The following is a 21,379-nucleotide window of genomic DNA, read 5'->3' as shown; positions in this document are numbered from 1 at the left end:
ATCTCCAAGCCTTTGACTTAATCACATCTAAAGTCTCTGGCCATGTAAAGGAACATATTCACAAACCCTGGGGATTAGGGCATGGATGTCTTTGGGAGAACATTATTCTGCCTGCCACAGCAAGCCCCTGAAGTTTTTGAAGGGAAAAAATGAAATGGGCAAAATTCGGTAGAAAGGAGAGTAGCAAAATGCCTTGACACGTTTCTCTCTCAGCTCCGGAGCGATAAACTCATGCCAAGTCAGTGAGTGTGAGTGCCTTCCTTTACGTTACATAGTCAGTATATGTTGAATGACAATATACATGATCAAAAAGATGTGTAAATGTGTCTGTGCATCATGATATATTGAAATAGTTAACTCTGAGGTTCATGAAACTGTATTTACTCTATAAATTATGACTGATGACAGCCTAGTATTTAAGTAGGAAAACAACCAAAATTTTCTAGGCCGTTGAAGTGAAGAGAGCATTTCACCTAATTAAATTAAACGTCTTTACGTTGAGCACAGGAGGAGCTACTGAAGTTCTCCAGAACATGAAGCAAATTGTTTCATGTTCTGTGCTTCTGGGTCCTTGTTCGTGACAAAGCTGTAGCCCTCGAAGGTGTTTTTCATTCTGTAAAGGGGCCCTCGGTGTGTGAAGCTGATTGCTTCTCCTGCTACTTCCCGAAAGGACCGTCTCAACCTTCCATTGTGAAGATCTGGGTTGTTCTCCTTTGACAGGAAGCCAGTCCCATAAGCAGCTCAGTGCCCCAGCACCAATCTGTTCATTGCTTATTAGAGATAAAGAAATGTATCCATAACTCGGGCCGAGATGAGGGTCATTTCCAGGTAGAGCCAACACGCCCCCATCCTCAGGGGCTCAAATTTGGTTGCTTTCCAAGCTGTTACTGACCCGGCTCCCTTGCCCAGCGTGGCAGATGAGATCACTATCAGAGCGCCATGGGTGCAGACTGGGCCGCTGTTGCAACATATGCTAGGCAGGCTGCCGCCCTCATTTCACGGAGGGGCATGAGCACCCAACGTCCTGTATAACCCAGTGTATCGCTGATTGGCAGTCTCTCTTCTTCCCTTTGCCTTTGCCTCGCATTTTTATATCCTGCATCTTTCCCTGGAAAAAAAGGGATAAGAGGAGTTTCTCAGATTTGATTTCTCAGTGGGAACTGTTTGCTTTGGACACCACCTCCACGGATGCTAATTGAGAACAGAGCTCAGAATGAGGGCCTGAGAACTGCACCCCGTGAACTTTTCGGTGGGCTGACTTCCGTTGATCTCTTCAGAATTGGATCGTGTACGCTAGTGATACCATGATCCCTGTTTTCCACATGGATCAGCGTCTTTTCCTTTAAGCAGTTCTCTACCTTGGAATAATTCATTGTCATTAATCATATAAAGTCTTCATCATGAAAGCTTCTGGGGATCCTGGCCCCTGCTACCCAGTAATAACATTCTGGAAATCTCCAAGCCATCGGTGCCCTTTCCCAACTAAACGTGATGGGCTTCTATTAGAGACATTACAGTAAAAAATAACAATCAGCTCTCTGATGATCCTATGCTGAGGGAAGGGTGGGGAGGAGTAGATTTGGCAGAGGACAAGCCCAGACTTTCGTCACAGGGACAGACCAAAAAGTGTTAACACAAAGGGAAAATACGGGAGCATCCTGCACACGGCACTTCAGCCACAGATAACATGGCACCTCATGGGGCCCGGCCCCCACCCTGACCGCCCAGAGGGTCTCAGCACCTCCAGCACCTCCGCCCCTTCCAGCTGCAGACATGCTCAGGGGATCCGGTTCGAAGGGAAGACGCAGCCTGGCCGCGCTCTCCCAGTGAGTGTTCCCTTGCCTCTTTGGTTTAACTTTCTCCCTCTTTTTCTCTCTCTCTCTCTCTTTTTTTTTTTTTACAAAGGAATTGTTGTTGTAAAAGAAAAATTTGTGTTTAATTGTGGGAGTGGGAGGGAAAAAAGAGAAATCAGCAGGCAAAGGGAGGCAGCGCGTATGTGAGTTTCAGACCTGTGTGAGACTTTCTGGTCTAAACTTTGCAGCTGTTCTGATTGGTTTCCATTTTTATGGAGGGTTTTCCCTAGGCACAGGGTTTCTCTACTCCAAATACTGGCCCACAAAGCATTGTGTGTCTGAAGATCTGCTGTTAATTTAGACCTGAGCCCTCTGCTCAGAATGATCCATTTGCAGGACTCACATTTGGCTAAAGCACACATTGCCCAATCCTTAAAGTCAACAGCCCAAAGCCCTTAATATACTGACCATCTGACTGTGACAGAGAGAGATTGAGAGCACATGCTATTGATCTGGGAATTGCTGAGATAAGAGGCTCCAAGGTTTAGGATCATGAAATCCTGGAATGTTGAAGCTGGAAGGGGCCTCTAGGATTGTCTGCTGCAAGGCTCTCATTCTACAGACAAGGAAACGGAACCCAGAGCAGTAACTCAGCTTACCCAGAGCCTGACAGCAGTCAGCAGTGAAGCCGTGCTTTTGTACTCGTAGGCCAGGTACCTCTTCACACTGGCGCTTGTGAGGTTTGGGAAACTTACTGAGTCCTGGAAAAAGGTACCGCGGGTGAGAGTAAGAACACCAAGTGGCCTTTCAGTAAATCTTTCCCATTTTTGAGAGTTTTGGCACTGATTCAGCACGACAATTGCTGTTCCAGTTGTTTCCAGCATTTGTGCAGCAGTTAATCAAATAAACAGAGGAACACACGGGGTCTTAAAAACGAGACCCACGTCTACTATATTAGCAGATCTCTTGGATAACCAGTTTCTGTGGTCAGCTCAAAGGGATTTGAGAGGTTATCTGTGTCATTCAGTGGTTATCAAACTAGTTGGGCTTTTTTGTTTGTTTGGGGGTTTCTGTTAGAAATTTAATGTTACAAGGACTTCTGTTCTAAAAAGGAGATGTTATGTTAAATAGGTGGATCTAGAGCTCCTCATTCCCACTACACTCCCCAATCACGCCCCATTGCTCACCCCCCACACTCCCTGGGGACCCCTTCTCTACCCACCCACCCTACCCACTGCATCAAAGCTTTCTGGGAATCCTAGGTCTTCATGGAACAGTTCAGAAATCACTGATCTTGTTTAATGCCTCCATTTCCAATGAGGAAACTAGGGCACATGGTGCGTGAAAGGCTTTCCCAGTGCTACACAGCTGGTCAACAACAGAGCCTGGAATTCTAGGAAAAGATTTCTTCTTCTTCTTCTTCTTCTTCTTCTTCTTCTTCTTCTTCTTCTTCTTCCTCTTCCTCTTCCTCTTCCTCTTCCTCCTCCTCCTCCTCCTCCTCCTCGCCTTCTTCTTCTTGTCCTACTTCTTCCCTCTCCCCTCTCCCCTCGTCTTCTTCTTCTTCTTCTTCTTCGCCTTCTCCGTCTCCATCTCCTTCTCCTTCTCCTTCTCCTTCTCCTTCTCCTTCTCCTTCTCCTTCTTCTTCTTCTTCTTCTTCTTTTCTCTCTCTCTCTCTCTTTCCCAACTTTTTCTCCACCCCATCATGCCTGTGGATCCGTGGTTCTATCACTGCACTTTCTCCATGTCTCTCTCTCTTCTCAGCTCACTCTGTCATTTCCTGAATTTCAACAGTCATTGCCTCCCATCTGGACAATTGCAGTTGCCTCTCATCTGGTCCCAGCCTCAGTCTCTCTCCCTTTTCAGATCCTGTCCCTGCTGCCCCCGCCTCCTCCTACCTTTGAGGATAGAGCCCACTCTTCTTAATATGGTATTCAAAGTTCTCCACAATCTGCCTTTAATGTTTCTTCCCATTCTGACCGCCCCATCCTCTGGCCAAATCGGACCACTCATTGCTCCCCAAACTCATCATGTACAAGCCAACTCCATTCCTTGGCCCCCTCAATGCCTGACATGAGGAGCACCCCATGTGCCTCGGTTTCCTCATTGGAAATAGAGACATTAAACAAGATTAGGTTTCTGAACTGTTCAATGCAGAACTTGGATTCTAAGGAAGTTTTGGTGGAGTGGGTAGGGTCTATGGGACTGTGTGTGTGTGTGTGTGTGTGTGTGTGTGTGTGTGTGTGAAGGGGGTGATGAAAATCTCTATCTACCTCTTCTGCTTCTGACTTCCTTCCTGTCCTTCAAGGCCCTGATCAAATGCTACTTTCCTCCACAAGCCTTCTTCAGTTCCTCCTTTTTCTCCATGCTAACAACCCTTGTCCATCCTCCTATTATTAGCCTTGCTCTAAAGTTAGTGGTGAGCATGCCTGTTCTCTCCCTAATAGATGGTAATTCATTTGCGGGCAGGAACTATTTTGAATCTTTAAACCTTCAGTTTCCAGCCTGATGCTGATGCTCAAAATACCTTCGTTAAGTTTCCTGTTATTAGATAAACAAAGCAGCTCATCTAAGTTCATACTTTTCATTTGAGTCATTTGAACACACAAAGCCTCTGCACCTTTTGCTTTGAAAGCAGTAGTAGGTTAAATGCCAAAGCAGGTGCCCAACAAAATGAATTCTAATTCCCTTTGCGTTTGCATCAGATAATTATCAGTGTCATCACCTACAACTGCAAGATTGGCAGTGTTTTTTGTGTGTTCTTTTAATGAAACACATTAAAATTCCTGTATGTCAAAACCTACACAGAGCCATGTTATCTTTGGGAGCAGGTGTGAATGGCTCTTCAGTTCTTTAGAATTTAAGATGATGCTTAATTTGTTTCTTGTAAGATTATTGAGAGATTCTGTCACTTGTAGTCTTAATATTTTCACCACTACCTTTCTCATTTTCTCAAAGCCCTGGCAAGTCTTCTTGAGTCAAGATTTTGGGTTTCTTGTTAATAGTCATGCCTTATAGTCCATTAACAGTTAAACTCATAAACAAGTATGCTCTGATGTATCCTGAGAATGAGAAAGTTTTGTTTTTGTGCAACACTTTGAAACAAATGTGGAAGGGTGTGTAAATTTTAAAACCATGGTATTAAAGAAACATAGGGAATTAGTTCATCCCACTGTTTTCTAAGGAAACGAAGATAAAAACATGGCAGGGAACTAAGTGATTGGCATAATTATATAAGACTCAGCAGAAATGATAGAAGAAATGTACATAAAAAGTTCAGATTTGTAAAAAGTATAGGAATACCTAGATTATCCAATCTTATTGGGGAATGTAGATGGCAGTTTTCCAGCCTGCTAAATTTTATAACAAAAAAGCAACGTTTGCTTCCTTTTGGCCGGAACCGCCATCTTGCAGTAATTCACCAAATGACTAACACAAAGGGAAAGAGGAGAGGCACCCGCCATATGTTCTCTAGGCCTCTTAGAAAACATGGAGTTGTTCCTTTGGCCACATACATGTGAATCTACAGGAAGGTGATAATGTGGACATCAAGGGAATGGGCGCTGCTCAAAAGGAATGCCCTACAATGTTACCATGGCAAAACTGGAAGAGTCTACAGTGTCACCCAGCATGCAGTGGGCATTATTGTGAGCAAGCAAGTTAAGGGCAAGATTCTTGCCAAGAGAATGAATGTACGTATTGAGCATATTAAGCACACAGAGAGCTGAGATAACTTCCTGAAATGTGTGAAGGAAAATGATCAAAAAGAAGGAAGCCAAAGAGAAAGGTACCTGGGTTCAACGGAAGCGTCAGCCTGCTCCACCCAGGGAAGCACACTTTGTGAGAATCAGTGGAAAGGAACCTGAGCTGCTGGAACCCATTCCCTATGGATTCATGGCATGATAAGTGGGGAAAAATAAAAAAGACTTCTGTGCTGATAAAAAAAATATAGCAACGTTTAATAGAAACTCCCTCTTTTGCTTCTTTAAATTAGATGTTACAACTCATTTGAAACGCTTTCCAATTGATGAGGATTGTCATTAGGAATATGTTTTTTTTAATCATGCTATGAAACAGTGATACCTCCTTGGATAACAAGACTCCCATCCCAAAGTGGATGCAGTTATTAAGGAATATCCTCCCTCTTCTCATTATGCCTTTTGTTTCTTCTAATTGCTGGTAAAGCACCCACCTCTAGGACCCCACTCTCTGTTCTGCTGTAGCCAAGGAATCAGTAAACCCCGTTTGTTAGAATTATGTTCAAAGTATAAGTCAATAGTCTAGATCAGCGGTTCTCAACCTGTGGGTCGCGACCTCTTTGGCGGTCGAACGACCCTTTCACAGGGGTCGCCTAAGACCATCCTGCATATCAGATATTTACATTACGATTCATAACAGTAGCAACATGACAGTTATGAAGTAGCGACGAAAATAATTTTATGGTTAGGTCACAACATGAGGAACTGTATTTAAAGGGCCAGAAGGTTGAGAACCACTGGTCTAGATGGAGGAGCAGTGAGGGGCCTTCTCTCCTACAATGTAAAGGGCAAGTGAGTTTTGTGACTCTTGCTGTACTTACCAAACAGGCCATGTTTGCTCACTTTGAGGTTCAATGGTTGGTTTTAAATGATGGACTTTTCTGGGTCTCTGACCTGGTGAAGAGTGAAATTATTACTTGCTGTTTATGGATGAAAAAATAAGAAAGACAGTCAGAGAAACAGGTAATTGTGCTTTCCACATACTGGGCACTCTACATAATATCACTGAATTGCTTGTGCGATGGCAGCACCAACTCCTTATGGAGGTGACCTCACCTTTCTCCATGTGTCTTTCTGGCCACCAGGCCACAATCACACTGGCTAGGTCAGTGATCAGCAAACTGCGGCTTGCAAGCCACATGCGGCTCTTTGGCCCCTTGAGTGTGGCTCTTCCACAAAATACCACGTGCGGGCGCGCATGTACTGTGCAATTGAAACTTCATGGCCCATGCACAGAAGTTGGTATTTTGTGGAAGACCCACACTTAAGGGGCCAAAGAGCCGCATGTGACTCGCGAGCCGCAGTTTACCAACCACTGGGCTAGGTGGTCGGTGGCCCCAGTCTTTTCCCTCCTTGTTGATGCTATTGGCACTGCTCCTTTATCTTTCCCTCTCCTTACCTTTGACCTATGCCTGTCCTTGAAATGAGCCCTCACTTCCTGCTGCTTCTCACATCTCTCCCAGCCCATCAGAAATGGCTTTGCAGCTGCAGGTCTAACCACAGCAAGAGGACTGAGGGCTGGAGAGGTGCTCCTCTGCCATCTGGAGGCTAATTTGCTCCTGGCCTCCCTGACTGGACCCGCAAGGATGTGTTTTTCCCATTAAAAAGCGTAGCTTCAGTTCTCATACCAGCCTGAGCTATAACTTGGGTCTAAAAAGGTGGTTGTGGGCTGGCCTGAGATCCCAGCTGCCATGTGTAATGATGTTTGAAGTTCCAAAAACTAATTTGCAAATTAAGGTTCTTGAAACAAACTTTTCATAAATGCAGGACTGCCTGGATTCATTTCCAAGCCTAACTGAATTCTTAAGAGAAGCCTGAAAAAAATCTGTAAACCTCACTCATTTCTATGCATTTACTCAACAAATATTCATGAGGGCTTTTCCTGTGCCCGTTGGTGCTGCTGGACTAGGCACTAAGAACACAAAAAGATAAAACACAGGCTCAAGCTTTAAGATTACCTAATCTTTTCACCTCCCACCCACTGCAGGCATCTTTCTTCTATCCTCTCCCCACACTCACCACCCAAAGCTCCTTACTCCCTTTGGGACCGTGGCTGCTCTCAGACCCAGCACAGCCTCTGATCAGGCATTAGCTACATCAGTCTTTAACAGTTTTCTTTTTGCCTCTGATCCTCTGAAGGAAATGCAAGTTTCTTTTAACTTATACTTAAATTAAAATAACTTTAAATGTAATAAACTTAAATTTATATTGTGACTCAGTACTATATACACTGAGTGGCCAGATTATTATGACCACCCCATCAGTACAATGAAGTGAATTAGTTATGCAAATAATAATAATAAAACCTTGAGAGTATTTGCTTAGGAAGTTTTCAATATTCAGTATTTTTGGAAGTGTCAATGAAGTACTGATGGGGTGGTCATAATAATCTGGCCACTCAGTGTATATACATACACATACACACATATGTATTTGAAACAAATATTTCACAAAACAGTGCTCACTCTTGCTATGTGCAATGCCCCTGATATTTTTTATGTTTTACTGCAGATTTTGTTTTAGCTTTATTGGTAAAGTGTACAATATGATGGTTTGATATATCTATACCTTGTGAAAGGATTCCCACCATCAAGTTAATTAACACATTCATCACTTCCCATATTTACCTTGTTTTCTCTTTCTTTTTTTGGTGAGAACACGTAAGTTTAGTCTCTTAGCACATCCCAGTTATATAATAAAGTATTATCAGCTATCATCACCATGCTGTACATTACCAGTAGATCCTCAGACTTTATTCATCTTATAACTGAAAGTTTGTATCCTTTTACCAGCCTCTCTCTATTTCCCCAAAACTCCAACCCCTGGTAAACACCATTCTAGTTTGACATTTTTATTTTTAGTTCTACATAAAAGTGATACCATACAGTTGTTGTTTCGCTGTGTTCGGCTTTTATCACTTAGCATAATGTCCTCTAGATTTATCCACATTGCAAATGATTTCATCCTCTTATAAGGCTGAATAATATTCCATCATATGTATTATAAATATGTATATACAGGGTAGGGCAAAAGTAGGTTTACAGTTGGTTGTCTGGAAAATAATACAATAATAAATAATAATACAAAAATAAACTGTGTTTCATGTACTGTAAACCCACTTATGCCCCACCATGTATATGTGTGTGTATATACTATGTATATCTGTGTGTACATATATATATATTTTTTTTTAATTCATTCATATGTTGACGGACATGTAGGTTGTTTCCATACCTTGGCTATTGTGAATCATGCTACAAACATGTGGGAATACAGATATCTTTTTTATTTAGTTCCCTGCAGTCTGATATTTTCTCTATATGTTTGTGTGTTTTTTTATTTCATTTAAAAATGGTGGTCACAACCTACTAAAGAGATTTCAGGAGCTGCAGACTGAAGTTTGAAAACCACTGAGCTTATTGCGTAATCTTGGTTATCCTGGTCCCTGCCTTCAGAGCAGCTTAGGAAGCTCCGCCGGCCGGTGAGCCCCTGGCTGCCTGCTCCGGGTCAGCCCGCTCAGGGGTCAGCCCGGAGCTGCAAGGAGAGGCTTTGCGTGTGGGAATCAGAGGGTCTGGATTCTGTCCTGGCTCCTTTAATAAACAGCTCTGCGAAGTCACTTCATCTCCCTGTGGCACAGCTGCAAAATGGACAGGCTCATCCTGCTTGTGTAACGTGCAGCGTGTCAAGGCCGCCATTAAAATGACATGCATTCAAGGATACAGGAAGATATTAAGTCTAAGACAAATGAACGTTATTATTAAAGAGCCTTATTTTTCCCAAATAAAATTTAAGATCAGAGGAGCAACTTAGAGAGACCATTTGTTTTTGTCGAGTTGGGAAAAGATTCTTGCACAGGCTATAACATTATGCAACTTCATAGATAGAAATCTCCGAGTGGCATTTGTTCATGATGTCGTAACTAGAAGCTCAGTCAGGTCACCCTCACTCCTCCGCCCTTAAATACTTTTCCTGGTTATACACTCAAGGAAGCAGCTAGGTGGTCAGTGGGTTTTTCACGCAGGAGCCAGGTTGGAAGGAGTATGCTTTGCCTGGTATCTGCTCTTGCCCACTGGGTTTATAAACACTAATTCCCACTGTTTTAAGATGACTTTTTATTAAAAACAACTGATAAAAGTAACCAGTAAAGGAGATACTTTTATTAAGACGTATAAATTGCTAGAGAAATTATGGTACTTTTCTCATTCATGTTTCACTTTTTCTTTAGAAATGTATTAGAAACTTCATGTCACACTGACATTGATTAGAATATTTCATTCAAGTCCTGAATTTCCTATATAGGGCCTGGTATTTTTCTTTCTTTATTTATTTAATTTAGAGAGAGAGGAAAGGAGGGGGGGGAGAGAAAGAAACATAGATCAACTGCCTCCCGCACGCACTCTGACCAGGGATCAAGCCCGCAACCTGGGCATGTGCCCTGACCAGGATCAAACCGGTGACCTTATGGGGCACAGGATGATGCTCAACCAACTGAGCCACACCAGCCAGGGTGAAAGTGGTATTTTTGTCCGATATTTTTTATGCCGATTGACTCCTTTTATACTGGACATTTGTCTCTTAGAGGTTAGCTCTGCCTGCTCTCCATGTCTTTTCTTTACCTTTCCCTGACTTTCTGATCTTTGCAAGGAATGTCTACACTCACCTTTCCTAGAACTCGATTCTCCAAATCACTCCCTTTGTATGTAGCAGAGGTCATATAAAATAATGATAGAATAAAAGAAAGACTATATTCACCCCAAAGAGAAGGAAATAAATTTGCCACTTTTACTCTTTAAAGAGCAAAAGCATTCTTTACACAGATCAGCAATACCCACCAAAGGCCACAGCTCATAACTACCCTGTATAGTTTCCAGAGAAAAATACATAAAATGTGTAAAATTTAAGTAGTTTTTTAACACCTAGTTTTAATGTGATTTCATGACATTTGTAGCTTTTGCGTAGAGAATTTTCACAGCTATTTAATACATTGTTATGATATGCCTAAGAACTTAATTGAAAAAGACCGTGTTCGTGCAACTTTTGAATGAGTGAGTGAGGCCCGGGGCTCAGGTACTCGGAACCTTAGGAGCGGAGGAATGGCTTTAGCGAGGAGCCCGGCGCTCCCCTCTGCCATCTCGCAGGCAGCCTTTCTGGAGTGCGGTGGCCCTGCTGGTTGGAAAAGGGGGCTCAGTACTCCTAGGGCCAGACCCACCCTTCAGAGCACAGAACAGGCACATTCCTCCCAGATGAGGAGCCAGCGCCAGATCCCCTGTCTACCACATTACCAAGTGTGGAACCTTGAGCAGGTCGTTTGATTTCTCTGTGCCTGAGTTTCTTCATCTGTAAAACACAAGTGTAATACCTGTCTTGCAGGTTTAGTGAAAATTGGAGGAACGAGCTACGTGGATGTGTATACACCACAGTGGTTGCTTAGTCAGTGGCACATTTGCTATCCTTTCCTTCCTTCTTCGCTCCCCTTCCTAAGGCCCCCAGAGGAGACACGGCTTATGCCAACATGACGACTGATGCCGGGGCGAAAGGCAGCTCAATTCAGTTTGGGATTGACATGTGTTCATGAAAACATCCACCTACTTTAGTAAAATCAGAGGAGCTCGTCATCTGGATGTTAGTTGTTGCATTTACTTACTGCTTAGAAAGGATAACCCACTGCTACACTTGGGCTAACTCTGACGTTGAATGAAACTTGCTGAAAATAGGGCAAAACATAGAAATGCTATTTTTCGTAGTTGGCCTAAACCAGATCCGTTGTGAAGGAGGGTGTAGTAAGAAGTAAGAGTTTGTTTGCCAGGGATTTGGATGCCACCAATCTTGAAGGAATCTTCACAAGTGAGGAGAGTATAAATTCAGAATTCGAACTCCAGATAAACTCAGATTCAAATTTTATTTGCATCATCTTATTAATCATACAACCTTGAGCACATTACTAATTCTCAGTGGGTTTCTTAGTTTATTTCTCTACAAAAAGAGGAAAACATATGTAAAGCGGTTAGCACAGTGCCTGGCACTGCGTCAGCACTCAAAGGGGTGTGTTGGGGGGGGGGGTGTTGATTAACAATGGTAACTACTGGCATGAACTGGGTGCCTGGGGCATGAATCCGAGGTAGCTTTCGGGTAATCACAAAAGCATGAAGGACTTCGGAGAGTCGTGTGAATTTCCTGGGGCTGCTGGGGCTGCCATAACAAACTGCCGAAAACTGGGAGGCTTAGGACAACAGAAACTTATTGTCTCCCGATTCTAGATGCTACAAGTCTGAAGTCAAGGTGTCACCAGGGCCATGGTCCCTCTGAGTCCTGTAAGGAGAGGAGCCTTCCTTATCACTTCCAGATCCTGGGCGTCCTAAGTGCCCCTGGGTTTGTGGCAGCGTAGCTCCTATGCTTCCATTACTTCACGTGACATTCTCCCTGCTTCTTTTCCCATCATCTGCCCTCTGTGTGTCCTGCTCTGTGTCCAAATTTCTCCTTTTTATAAGAACATATTGGATTAGGCTCCACCCTAAAGACCTCATTTTAACTCCATTACATCTGTAAAGATCTTGTTTCCAAATAAGGTCACATCCTGAGGTACTAGAGGTTAGAACCTCAACATATTTTTGGAGAGGGTACAGTTCAACCCATAATATGAGCATACAGACTTCCTAGAATTCAGGGCAACAAACCTGGCCCTCACCTCTACATTTTCATTTGCTGAGGTCTCCACAAGTTGGGCAAACCCTATACATCCCGGGGAGGCCTGATGCAAAATGAATGGTATTCTGATGTCAGTCAGGTAAGTAGTGAACAGTTCCTAGCTACAAAAGGACAAAAGCTCCTTAGACTCAAGCATAGACAGGGACTATTCTGTAACCTCACTGAGTGAAGGGTACCCAGGAAGTACGTACAATCTCTACACATCCCAAGGGGAACAGCCTTGAACTCGTAGACTGAACCGCGCCAGGTCTGTAAGGAATTAGTATCCTGCGAAAGATTTGTTTCCCACTTACTGTACTCTCCCTCCCCTACATACGTTTTAAATTTTCTGATGTTACTTGACGTATGGAAGTATTATGAGTCTGCCTCTCCCAACGATTTATGGGCTGGGAGGGAGATCCTATGAAATATTCCGCCACCCAGAGAACGGAGGCTCTGTCACCGGCTGCCCCTGGGAGCCTGAGAAGGCTAGAGTTTTATGGGCCCACCTCAGAGCTACAGGTAAATCTCCAACCAAGATCCCCAGATACCAGAGAAGTAAAGGAACACAGCAAAGGTGAAATCTGAGCATAGGAGAGAATAAGGTACAAGTTACAACGAAAGGCATCTTCATGAATCAGATGGGCTGCTGGTTCAGTGTGATGAACCACTCACCTAAATAGGCAGTATAAGGTGCTAGAAATTGTCGGGAAAAAATGTATTAATAAAGTAGAACCATTCAATCCCTAAACTGAGAACTGTATTAGTTTCCTAGGGTTGCGGTAATGAAGACCTACGTACTATATATCTTAAAGTAACAGGCAGGGTTGTTCCTTTCTGAAGGCTGTCCCATGCCTCTCTCCTAGCTGCCAGTGATTTGCTAGCGGTCTTTAGTGGTTTTGCATGTAAATTCATCACTCCGATCCTCAGCCTTCACAAGGCATTTTCTCTGTGTTTCTTCACATAGTCTACCTTCCATATATGTCTGTCTATGTCCAAAGTTCCCCCTTTCTATAAGGACACGAGTCACATTGGCAGAGGGCCTACCCTTACAACCTCATCATAACTTGATTACCTCCATAAAGGCCTTATTTCCAAATAAGATCACATTCGGAGGTCCTGGGAGTTAGGGTGTCAACATATCATTTTTAAAGGGCACAACTCAACCCATAACAAGTACGGAAAGACTTCAAGTACCTTAACATCACATTTTGTAGTTGAATTCACAAGCCATGAGTAGAATAATTTTTGAGTACAATTAGAATGCCTGCTGGCTGAAAGGTAGTGGGATGGTGGGGACATGTGGATGCTCTGCTGCCAGGCAATCTGTCTAAAGCCGCTCCAGTGAGAGTCAGAGCAACCTCCATGCCTAAAGCTCTGATCCACCGATTCTCCACTAAGTTTGGGTGTTAAGCCAGCCCCAAAGAAGAATAGAATAGGGGAGGATCCTCTTCCACCAGGAGACGTGCATTTTCTGGCATGGGAAGATAAGGCTGTCTGATGATAAATTTCCCTTTACATTTTAATGAGAGGTGACATGGAGTAAGAGAGAGACAGAGAAAATGAGAGATAAAAGGCATTTTTGGACGTTTTAGCTATAACACCCACCCCCTCCCCACTGCTCAAAAAAGAAAGACAGATACCACTGGCTGGTTGGAGCGTCATCCCATGCACCAAAAGGGTGTGGGTTCCATTCCCAGACAGGGCACATACCTAGGTTGCTAGTTCGATCCTGGGTTAGAGGCACGTACAGGAGGCAACCAATTAATGTTCCTCTCACATCGATGTCTCTCTCTCTCTCTCTCTCTATTTCTCTCTCTCTCCTCTCTCTCTTCTTTCCTCTCTCTCTAAAAATCAATTGGGTAAGGATAAGGAAGGAAGGAAGGAAGGAAGGAAGGAAGGAAGGAAGGAAGGAAGGAAGGAAGGAAGGAAGGACAAGAGAGAAAGGAAGAATAAGGGACTACCAACAAAAGATAAGAATTTCCCCTGCATTTATTCTGCATTTCTCAGTATTCTCTGGTGTTAATATTTTCAATGAAGAGGAATTTATAATCCCGAGTCAGAAGTATTTTTAGTGCCCAGTTCTCCCCTTCATGTTTGGAAAGATAGCATACCTTGGAAGACCTATTTCCCATATAATGAGGAGGAGGGAGAGAAGGGGGCTCATAACAATAAACAAAACAATAAAAACGGTTAACACTCGTATTACTTACTATGTGCCAAATGCAGTTCTAAGTTCGTTGCAAATATTAGTTCACTTAACCCTCCAACAACACTACAGGTATCACCAGCTCCATTTTACAGATGAGGTAAATGAGGCCAGAGAGGTTGATTGACTGGCCCACCTCCTCCCTGCCCGGGTGTGTGTGTGGACTGGCTCCTGGCTCCAGGCCTGCCGCTGCTTCTGGTAGCTCCCTCACTGTCTCCAGCTTAACACTTAGCGGATGTTATTCCCTGCCTGTGCTTTCACAGCTCTCACCTCTGGTCTGTGAGTGGGAGAATCTGGCAGCAATTATAATATGACATCAGATCCTGCTTGATGAGCAAGCTTCTCCTCCTGGCAGAACAGGCCAAGAGAGGGTGAGAGGAGGGTCTGGAGAGGGTCTTTGAACTTTCATGACACATTCCCTTAAATAACCAGTCCAGAGGACGACATACTGCCTCACGGGTCCTATGAAGAGGCAATGAATGTACCTCTTCCCCCAGTGGGAGAGCTGGACTTCCAAACCACTAGCAACTCCTCTCATTTCATTGTTATTAATATCGCATGACTTTCTTATGTCAATTAAAAGAAAGTAAACTCTTCGAATAACTTTAAACTTCTCCAGATCTTAACTTTTAAGTCTTGTCCTGTCAAAGTCAAAAAACTGAGACCTGAGGAAAAAAAATAGATATGCTATATTGTAGCGGTACAAACAGCCTACACTTTTGAGTCAGCCACATGGTAGCTAAAATCCTATGTGTAATCCTGGGCAAGTGATTTGTTCCAGGTTTGCTCATCTAGACTTAAAATAATAAGAGTAATCATGTCTAAAAAGGGAACCAAGAAGAAAGTGGTTGATCCATTTTCTAAGGAAGATTGGCATGATGTGAAAGCACTGGCTATGTTCAGTATAAGAAACACTGGAAAAGCACCAGTCAGGGGAATTCTAGGAACCAAAATTACATCTGATGGTATCAAGGGTCATGTTTTTGAAGTGAGCCTAGCTGATCTGCAGATTGATTAAGTTGCACTTGGAAAACTCAAGCTAAATACTGAGGATGTTCAGGGCAAAAACTGCCTGAGTAATTTCCATGGCACGGATCTTTCCAGTGGAGACAAACTGTGCTCCATGGTCAAAAAATGGCAGACCATGATTGAAGCTCGCGTTAATGTCAGGACTAGTGATGGTTATTTGCTTCATCTATTCTATGTTGGTTTTACTAAAAAAAACACAACCATCAGATTCAGATGACCTCTGATGCTCAGCATCAACATGTCTGCCAAATCTGGAAGAGGATGATGGAAATTGTGACCCGAGAGTTGTAGACAAATGACTTGAAATCCAGATAGCAATGGAAACGACACAGAAAAGGCTTGCCAATCTACTGTCAGCTCTATGATGTCTTTGTTAGAAAAGTCAGAAGGCTGAAGAAGCCCAAGTTTGAACTAGGAAAACTCATGGCGCTTCATGGTGAAGGTAGTAGTTCTGGAAAAGTTACTGGGGATGAGACAGGTGCTCAAGTTGAACGAGTTGATGGATATGCGTCCTCAGTCCAAGCATCTCTTTAAAATTCAGACTTTTAATGGTGACAAATAAAAAATCCTGTTTGTGGGGTAGGAGAAAAAGAATAATCATGTCTATTCAATGCTATTGTAAGGCTTAGATGAAATCCGGTCGATTGCCTGGCAGGTAAGAAGTACTGCACACATGGGAATTAATCACCATTAAATAAGCATCCTCGTCCTTTTAAACAATTTGTTCATTTGCTTCACTCATTCAAAGTCAAGGTTGGCTGGTCTAATACGTTCCTCTTTTATTTACTTATTTTTTAATCACCAATGTTACTGTTTGTTTTTAAATAGACAGTGGCTGTTGTGTTCAACTTTTTAGCTTTAGAAATGTTACTACAACTTGAACAAGGAGTCAATTTTAGCAGCAAGCAGCCCAACCCCAGAGGAGTGACGTGAGTCCTGGGGCCTCCCACAATCTCCCAGGGACCTGAACACCCTTCATTTACTCGTAGAGGAACCTGAGGAACTTGAATACATAAATTCTCTCTGGTAGTTTCAGAGCTCCTTGTCTGAGCAGAACCACACGGTTATGACATCCTTGGGCGGGTGAGAGCGCCAGTCAGAAAAGCCCCAAATTCTACTGATGTCCTGGCAGATTGCAGATCGCCCAGCTCTGCCAAGCCTACTACTTCAGCTGCGAAGTAGGAATAATAGTGTCTCTCTCACTGGTGTTCCAGCAATCATATCAGAGCATGCCCACGATGGACGTGTTTTGTAAAGTCTAGAAAGTTAGAATTGTCATCTGTTATTGCTTGAATGGATGTGAGTTCATGAGTTGGCTCTGAAAACAGCTTAGCCACTAAACAGGATGGGATTAACAGGACAGCCCTGCTGACACAGATCATAACAGGGAGACTTCTTATTTTGATTTGGAAGCTACTCCAATATCATAGAAAAAAGCCTGGTGTGAATGGTGCTATATTGTGAGAAAAAAAGAAGCGGTAAGCTAAGACAAGGGTCAGAATATGGAGAGAGGACCCCTTAGACATATGAGAAGCAGAAATACAGAAGGGGGACAGGGCTTTTATTGTTACAGGTTTAAAAAAATAAAATAAAAAAGCAAATGACACTACTAGGTTCAGGTGTGTGCTCTAGAACTGGAGAAGCCATCCAAGCCCAGTCCTTCTAGAAGGGTAAGACCAGGAACTCATTGACTCCGTAGTCAACTCCCCGGAAGCATTCAACTTGAAATTCCTTGACTGCATTTCTAAGGCGAAACCCCTTCTGAAAAAAAAAATGCATTTAAAAAATATATATTAGGATTGATTTTTTTTTTTTTGGTTTGGCCTTCAAAAAATTTTTTTTAATCCAAAACCATAATTATGGCCTACCAAGATGGATTGTCCTCCATGCAGCGAGGATGTAATTTTTCCAGTCTCCTCCCTCGGTGGCTGTTACCCTCTTCTCGTCTTTGATGAGCTGCACATGTTGTGGAGGCCACTCCTGGGCCTCAGACAGGAGCAGTCCCTCTCCCCACTGCCAGTGTCCTAATAAGGGAATGAACGAGCTCCTATTGGTGAGGTAAGAGGAGTCAGGCGGTGGATGATATTTTTGCTGATTGAGGAGGATAAGGTGTGGTTTGGCAGGTACCTTGTTGGTTTGGCTGGGTCCTGACCTCATTTTTTCTCTTTTTTACAGTTCAAATTCCATGAAACAGCCTCTTAACAGTTGTTTTCTCATGGATCCTTAGCTGAGCTTTGAGAATAGCATCCTGACGCAAATTACCCCTGATGGGGGAAAGACAGGAACTGGGGGTTATAGGATGTTTTCTTTACAAAAGGAGGTTAAGGTTATAGGTTAAACCCTCGCAGGCACCAGGCCTGCCACTCCAGGGGCTGCCACCAGCGAATGAAGGTGGTGTCAGACTCAAAGTTGGTCATGGAGAGAACAAGGGAAATACCACACAGTGTATTTAACCAATGTTTAATAAGTTTAAAATTTTGATCTGTACAACAGTATTACTTTCTGCTGGTAAATATTGATATTCCCCAATTAAAAAATAAATAAAAAAAGCAAAAAGAGCCCAGCATTTAGGATCATAAGGGTGAGTGGCTTCATCTACCTTTACTTGCCCATGACTGCTCTCTGCACTCTATGTTCTGAATGACTCTACACTGCCTTTGCCATAACTGCCTCTGGCTGGGACGGTTCACTCATTATGAATCAGTGTGTGTCATCCTGGCTGCAGACTGGAATCACGTGGGGAGCCTTACTGCCTGGCTCATACCCCCAGTGGGTCTGATTTAATTGGTCTGGGACACAGCCCGGGCAGAGGGATTTTTAAAAGCTCCCCCAGGTGATTCTGATGTGTAGCCAAGGCTGACAGCCACTGCTCTAAATGCATCTTCTATTATATCCCCCAGCTTCCAGGCTCCTTTTCTTCCTGAGTTTTTGAAACCTTTAAAGAACATACTATATATATATATATATATATATATATATATATATATATATATGTGTGTGTGTGTGTGTGTGTGTGTATGTGTGTGTGTGTGTGTGTGTGTGTGTATAACGAGTTAGACGGGTTTCTTCTCAGGTCATAGGTTCAATCCAGTTTTTTAAAACCTAACAGTAGAGAATTGTGCTTTCAAAATCAACTTCTAGACACATTGGAATTGTTTAAACTTTATTTCCCATGCATGTAAGGGGTAAAATTCTCAGCCAAATAATTGAAAAACAGCGTATCCATTTCAAATTCAGAAATAATGAAGATATATTTTGAATATTTTCTCTGTGTTTATGCAAGTTATTCATCCCTCAGTATTTAGTTAATAAATACTTCTTTATTTTGCTTTTTTATTTTTTTAATTACAGTTTACTTTCAATATTATTTTGTATTGTTTTCAGATATACAGCATAGACAATCACATACTTTACAAAGTGTTCCCCCAATATTTTGGCTTTTCTTTTAATATTAAGCCACGTTCGCATCCTAAAATGTGAAATTGCTATCTGTTGCAAGGATAGGATGACATGACTGAGAATTTTCTTTCAAACTAGAAAGGTAATTTATTAATTAATAGTAAATATAACTGGCAAAATAACCATCTTCATAATTTATATAGAGAGAATGGGGGTGGAGGAAGAGAAACAGGTTCGGTCAAAGAAAAAGACCCCGTTATAGGTTATCATCAATCTTTGATAAACAGAAATGGAGTGAAGGGAGTCAGGATACTCTTAAAAGGTATTCCTTTAAGAATGCCATGGTAGTATTCAGGCTTCAGCATGGGCGTGTTTTAATGTACAGTAGCTAACCAGTACTGGTCATGAGAATTATATCATGAGAACCATCCTACAGGAAAGGCATAGTAACAAATGCTCACTTTGTGTATTCTTCTTTGTCTAGAATGTATGTAGAACGATAAAGAAACCTTGTTGCCTCAGACAAGTTATTATTTGATGGTTTTCTTGGTTATATTACAGTGTTCTTAACCAGACTTTGTTCTATAGGTAAAACGTTTACAGATCATGTCATGGTTGGTCATGTCTGTGGCCAACTGTTTTATTTTGTGCTAGTCTGTCTTTTTTAAATTTTATTTTTCAACTAGAGGCCTAGTGCATGAAATTCGTGCATGGGGGGGGGGTGTCCCTCAGCCTGACCTGCACCCTCTTCAATCTGGGATCCCTCAGGGGGTGTCCTACTGATGGCTTAGGCCCGCTCCCCATGGTTCTCTGCTCTCTGTGGACCTGCCTGCTCAACACCACCGCAGGCCCTGCTGTCTGCTCTCTGTGGGGGCCTGCTTGCCCCTTGCCCCTGCAGTGAGGGCTTAACGGACTCGGGGACTCCAGTGGTGCTGAGGGGATTGGGCGCTGCCATCTTGTGGCTATGGGTGCCACCATCTTTGTTGTGAAGTTACAGTCAATTTGCATATTCTGTCTTTATTAGATAAGATTACAGTTAACATTCAATATTATTTTATATTAATTTCAGGTGTATAGCATAGTGGTTAGATAACTCTATAATTTACAAAATGATCCCCAGATAATTCTAGTCCCCACCTAGCATCATACATAGTTATTACAGTACCATTTCACTTTATTCCCTATTCTGTGGTCTACATCCCCAGGACTGTTTTGTAACTACCAATTAGTACTTCTTAATCCCTTCACTTTTTCACTCAGCATCCCCAACTTCCTCCCATCTGGCAGCCCTCAATTTGTTCTCTGTATCTATGAGTCTGTTTCTATTTTGTTTGTTTGTTTTGTTCTTTAGATTCCACATATAAATGAAATCATATGGTATTTCTCTTTCTCTGTCTGACTTATTTCACTTAATATAATACCCTCTAGGTCTCCCCATGTAGTTGCAAATAGTAAGATTTAATTCTTTTTTATGGCCGAGTAATATTCCATGGTATATATGTACCACTTCTTTATCCACTCATCTATTGATGGGCACTTGGGTTACTTCCATATCTTGACTATTGTAAATAATGCTGCAATGAAAATAAGAGTGTATATATATTTTTAAATTAGTGTTTTGGATTTCTTTGGATATATACCCAGAAGTGGAATTGTTGGATTGTATGGTAGTTCAATTTTTTACATTTTTTTTAAACTTCACCCAAGGACTGTGTGGTGTGCAGGCCAACACTACCCTACTGAGCCACACCAGCCAGGGCCAATTTTTAATTTTTTGAGGAAACTTCATACTGTTTTCCATAGGGGCTGCAGCAATTTTCAATCCCACCAACAGTGCACCAGGGTTCCCTTTTCTCCACATCCACGCCAACATTTGTCATTTATTGATTTTATTGAAGATAGATATTCTAACAAGTGTGAGGCGGTATCTCATTGTGATTTTAATTTACATTTCTCTGATGATTAGTGACATTAGCATCTTTTCATATATCTATTGTCAATCTGAATGTCCTCTTTGGAGAAGTGTCTATTCAGGTCCTGGGCCCATTTTTTAATTGGATTGTTTGTTTGTTGGGTGTTGAATTGTATGAGTTCTTTATAAATTTTGGACATTAACCCCTTATCAGATGTATCATTGGCAAATATGTTGTCCCATTCAGTCGATTGTCTTTTCATTTTGTTGATGGCTTCCTTTGCTGTGCAAAATTTTTAGCTCGATATAGTCCCATTTGTTTATTCTTTCTTTTGTTTCCCTTGCCTGAGGAGGTATATCAGGAAACATATTACTGAGAGAAATGTTCGAGAGTTTACTGCCTATATTTTCTTCTATGAGTTTTATGGCTTCATGTCCTTTGTCATATATTAATTTACTATGTAGGCTTGGAATTATTTCTGAGCTCCCTATTCTGTGCCATTGGTCGAGGTGTCTGTTTTTATGCCAGTCCATGCTATAGCCTTGTTGTATACTTTGATATCAAACAGTGTGATACCTCCAAATTTGTTCTTTGTCA

General features: G+C 42.3%; 1 protein-coding gene and 1 pseudogene across 1 annotated transcript in view; both read left to right on the top strand.

Moving 5' to 3' along the window:
* The window catches only part of CALD1 (caldesmon 1), a 200,092-nt gene that overhangs the window by 121,600 nt on the left and 57,113 nt on the right, over nucleotides 1-21,379 (top strand). The gene's annotated exons all lie outside the window — the stretch shown is intronic.
* Nucleotides 15,259-16,004, top strand: LOC102428981 (annotated as a pseudogene).

Source organism: Myotis lucifugus, unplaced genomic scaffold, assembly GCF_000147115.1.
Source record: "Myotis lucifugus unplaced genomic scaffold, Myoluc2.0 scaffold_46, whole genome shotgun sequence".
NCBI classification, from domain to species: domain Eukaryota; kingdom Metazoa; phylum Chordata; class Mammalia; order Chiroptera; family Vespertilionidae; genus Myotis; species Myotis lucifugus.
Note: the sequence above shows the minus strand (reverse complement) of the source record. Positions and strands in the feature narration are given on the sequence as shown.